At 42.9% G+C, this 5,324-nt stretch overlaps 1 pseudogene; it reads left to right on the forward strand.

Annotated features, from left to right (window-relative positions):
• Positions 1-957: 957 nt before the first annotated feature.
• On the forward strand, positions 958-3,648 carry LOC136309268 (pleckstrin homology domain-containing family F member 2-like; annotated as a pseudogene).
• The last annotated feature ends 1,676 nt before the right edge of the window (positions 3,649-5,324 follow it).

Here is a 5,324-nt window from a genome sequence, read left to right on the forward strand (position 1 = left end):
GGAGATCAAGGTCAGAGTATTTTCTTCTCAAGAGCCTCTTCAAGGGAAACAGCTTGTAAGCACAAGGTGTAAGGTGACTGGGACAGCCTGCAATGAGGCTGCCGGGACCGAGTCCCCCCCCCCCGTCTTCCCCCCCTCCTTCCCCCCCCCCCACCAAAGTAACCACCAGTGGTTGTGGAGGTCTTGCTTAGAATAAAGCTGCTTTGGCAGCAAATACCAGAAATAATAGAATTAATAATTCAAACTAGCTTAAGAAAAAAAAGAGTTGGTTATTTGAATTCAGCGATGTGTCACAGAACCCCAGGGCAGATCTGAATGCTGCTGGCTTTAGAAGAGGACGTGAACTTGAGACCAGGCGGGTATCCTGCTCTATCCCCGCCTCTGCTCTGATGCTTCTGCCAGTTCTCTCTTCTCCCTTCACTTGCTTCTCCAGCACACACCTGCTCTTCCCAAGGAAACTTGCCGGTGAGCACGGCCCTGGAGACACCAAGTCTCTCTCCAAGGCCCAGCTCAGGGGACCACTCCCCTGCCAATCAACGTCTTAGGAGTCAGCTTCACTTTTTACAAAACAGGGACCCAAGTCCTTCATTCGGGGAATCAGTGAGCAGAGAAGGAGCAATCAGTAACTCAGTTCAAAGGCTCTCCGTCTCCATAAGATTTTGACTGGTTTTATCACAAATATCTCAGTGGCTATCTATTATTCAACGGTGTGGCAGATATTCATTTTGAGGGGAAAAGATTATTCATGAAATGTGATCAGATGTAATCTTCTGAATGCTTAAAGAAAATTAAATTTCTAACTAATATTGCAGTCCTTGATACAGCCACCTTGCTTCAAAAATTAGAGGACAAAACAGAAAGCAAGACAGAGGAGGAAAAATTCACTGAGGCATTAGGTACCCAGTGAGCATAATAAATGTTAAGCCAGATTTATTATTATTGTAATACTACAATAGCATGGTCTTGACTGTGATTATGATGTTTATCCCGTACAATAAGGTAAAGAGCTTTGGGTAAGGGGAGAGGTAGGGGGAAGTGATGTTTGTGTCCTTGCTGAGACAATGGCCAGAGTCTCTGAGCAAGAGACCCATCCCCTCTGAGCTGTTCCCAAGGTCTGACCAAGGGCACAGACTGACTCTCTCTATCCTGAGGGGCCTCTGTGGCCTCCACTCCTAATGAGTGTTCCTCATGCCAACTTCATTCGTTTCCAACCTATGACTCTCCTGCTTGCCTCTTCTCCTTCTTATACCCACACTCTCTGGCAGGCATTGTCGGTCCCCTTGGGGTAGTGTTTTGTCGCAGGGGGAGACCCAGTCTGCTCTGGTGAATCTATCCTCCACCCCACACAACCAAGCCCGCCTCAGCGAGGAAACATGGCAGCCCCTCTCTGGGGCATGGGCACAGCTTGGAAACCACTTGCCCCAGCTGTGGTTCTATCTTAAGCAGCAGCCTCTCAGGTCCTCAGCCAGTTCTGTCTCCTGACTCACCTGTCTCAGCCTTGATGAACACTGGAACTGGCTCCCTTCCTCTGGGCTTGTCCCGTCAGGGGCAGGGGTGGTGAGAGGCAGAGCTGTCAGGAATGAAGATACAGAGACAAGTTAGACTGGGAGAGCCCACAAGTGCCTGAACCTGAGCCTCAGCCCAGTGATTCATGTTTGTTCCAAGTCAGAGTGTTTCCAAGTTCACAGCTAGAGACCAGGCCCAGATGATTGATAGATAGATAGATAGATAGATAGATAGATAGATAGATAGATAGAATAGGATATTAAAGATAGATGATATATGACATGTATATATATCATATATATAATACATATATATTACACATATATGCACATGTGGGTGTATATGTGGTGTGTATGCTTTTTAAGATGTCTATAAAACTCTGGTGGTATAAACTCTGTTACCCCACCAAGGGAAGAGACATTTCTATCAATTTTTAAGTCAACAGTGCAGGGTTACATTTGTGAAAGCCTGAGACTTCACACCAAAGAAGCAAAAAAGGACAGAATAGTCAAATTATATAATACAGTAATAATAACTTCCACTTGTGAATTCGAACTGAACACCAAGCACTCTGCTAAGAATCTTATATAACCTTCCTTTACTCTTCACTACAGGAGTTGGTTCTGTTAGTATCTGCATATTATAGGTGAGGAAATGAAAGTTTAAAAATCAAATTACTAGCAGGATCACAGAGCTAGTAGGAAGGAGGGCTTCCAATTTCCATCTGTGCTGCCAGAAACAAGGCCTTTCCCTCCTCAGTGTATCCCGTTTTACCCACCAAGTCCAGGGCAGCATAAAATTAGCCCAACGACTGACATTCCCCCTGTGAGTGTCATCTCCCTGACATCCTGAAGGTGGCAGACGTGGCAGGCCACCCATTGTGCCTCTTAACATTTTCACCCACAGATGAGGCATGTGTCCTCCCTCCTGGCCTGGGACCCCCACCATCCACCGCCTCCAGAGAAAGAGTGCACGAGCAAGAGGGTAGGAAGGAGCAAGAACACCCCTCTATTTGTCATAAACACCCCCACACGGAGGCATTTCAGAGAGGCCAGGGGCTGTTTAAGCTCCGAAGCGCTCTACCTCCCAAGTCTTCAGTGTCCTCACTTTACAGAGGGTTGAATGATTCTGTTAACGAGATGAGCTTTGTCTAAACATTAATCTGGTGCTCATGCTCTCACGTTCACACGCAGAGAGAGATCAGCAGGAGCGGGGTTTGTGAGACGCATGGGGGTGTCACCTGCAAGCGGCTACGTGTCCCCAGCCCACCTGCCTCGGCAGGGAGCCTGCCGAGCCCTCCTGTGGGACGAGGAGGAGTCAGACCTTTGCTGCAACCACCACTGTCCACACCTGGCCAGGCTATTAGTAGAAGAGAGTGAATGGCTTATCAAACAGTGAAGCAAATACTGGATGTATAAAAATAGTAAAAAACTGTTGTGGAGCAGCTGGTCAACCTGTAACTATATCAGGACGGGTTCTTATTGATGGAGTACTAAGTTGTGCAGAAAAAAAACCAAAGCAAGGCAGTTTTTCTTGCTTACTAAATATTCTTGTATAGGGCAATATTGTCATCCAGATGAAAAAATATATAACAAACATTGTATTATTCTCCTGTAAAATGTCACTGTGGATTCCTGCCAAGATGAGGGAGACTTGAGGAATGGATGGCTTATCAAGACACCCACTAACTCGCCTGCAGCCTATGCTGCCGCTGCAAAATCAGTTTGGACGAACCACATAAACAAACGTGTTACTGATTTCCTCTTCGAAAGTGGGAAGACACCCAGTAATGGACATACTGCTGTGTGGGTCTCTGACTGTGAGGCAATTGTATGGGTGCGTTGGCAGAAAGCAAAAGCCACACCTGTTAACAGTCCTCCCCATCACGGCAAATGTAGATCTGTTATTGTCTGTGGGCCCTGCTCTGACAAAAGAGCTCTTCTTCCCAGCCGGTCCTCTGAGTCTGTGCAGATCTGTGACTTCTGCTATGACCTGCTTTCTACTAGGGACATGGCCCCATGCCAGCCTACTAGATCAGACTCTTAGAATCAGTCATTGATGTCTCCTCTAAATGATGTGTCTGATGATGATGATGATGATGATGATGGTGATGGTGATGATGATGATGATTGCAGTGACTGAGGATACATTTTGAAATATTGAATTGGGTGTGACTACCTGAGAAGTCATCTTTGCAGAGTATGTAAAATTCTGAGCTCTCTCTCGGTTTTGCTCTAACCATGAATTTGCCTGAGAAACTTTTACCCTATGTGCCTCAATATATTCTACAGAAAATAGGTCCTGTTGTCAATCCCCCCAGCCCCACCTCCCTACTCTTCTACAGGGACAGCCTATTGAAAACATAACAGGCCCTGGTAGGTTAGCTCAGTGGTAGAGTGTCGGCCCGGTGTATGGATGTCCTGAGTTTGATTCCCAGTCAAGGCACACAGGAGAAGTGACCATCTGCTTCTCCACTCCTCCCCTTTCTCTCTCTCTCTCTCTCTCTTTTCCTCCCGCAGTCATGGTTCAACTGGTTCAAGCAAGTTAGCCTCAGGCAGTGAGGATGGCTCTGTGGCCTATACCTCAGGCACTTAAAAAAAATGGTTCAGTTGCTGAGCAACAGAGCAAAGGCTCCAGATGGGCAGAGCATCACCCCCTAGTGGTTTTGTCGGGTGGATCCCAGTCAGGACGCATGCAGGAGTCTGTCTCTCTGCCTCCCCTCCTCTCACTAAAATTAAAAAAAAAATGGCAAAAATATTTTTGGTTTCTTATTTTTGTTTAATTTTAGATTATTTTTTGGAAGATTGGGAAAAGGTGTTTATTTAACAGATCATGTACTCCATTGTTGTTTATTATATTTTGTTATATGAAAAAACTAAAAGAAATGAATGGATAAGAAAAGGAGTATAATGTGTTGGTTAATAATATTATTAGCTTTTTCTTTTACTAACCATTCTATCTAATGGTTAAAACATCAGTAACAAAAGTCCATGATTTGGAAATTCTCTGGCTTTTTCATATGCCAAGTAGCACCTTATCATAGTGGCACCATTACATGATAAAACCCAACCTTCTCACTTCTTATTTTGTTTTAAAAATACAGTGGGCCCTTTGAGGTAGTAAAATGAGTGCTTATAAATGGGTATAATTAGAAATATCTGTCATCTGACAGCTATAAATAACTAAATTTGGAGGTTCTTCATTTAATATGAATAAATATTTTTATAAAAGTTAATTTTTGTTCTTTAGGTACCAAATTATAATTGTCAAATATAAATTTTAAATTAATTAGAGGTCATTATTAAGAGTTTGGTTTGAAATATAGCCAATATAGAATTGTCACATTGCACTAGTGTCTACTTTTAGTAAGACATTTGTAGGATTTGTAGGTATAATTCACCTGATTTAACATTATTTCTGAAATGAAAACTCTTATAAAATCCTTGAAATAGATTACAATCCTATGATAGAGCACAGATCTACTTAAGCTAAGACTTGGAAGAAATAATATGTAAGAATGCTCAAGATAGACCAGTTCAATTTGACTAGATTTCTATGAAAGTATGGTCTATTTCAGTATGAAACCATCTTGAATTTACAAATACAGTGTTATATTTTATAAAGTTTTATAAAGTCCCAAATAATATTTCTATTTTAGTAAAACAATTGTATGTTTAATCCGTTTCTGAAATCATTTTGCAATGTATGGACCTAGAGTGGCAATTGATCTTTCTAAATTGAGAACTTCACTGAGTCTAGATTGCTTTTGAGAAGTGGTAATTTTTCACTCTGTTTGAGGCAGTCATTAGGTCGAAAGT

Source organism: Saccopteryx bilineata, chromosome 6 (genome assembly GCF_036850765.1).
Source record: "Saccopteryx bilineata isolate mSacBil1 chromosome 6, mSacBil1_pri_phased_curated, whole genome shotgun sequence".
Lineage (NCBI taxonomy): Eukaryota > Metazoa > Chordata > Mammalia > Chiroptera > Emballonuridae > Saccopteryx > Saccopteryx bilineata.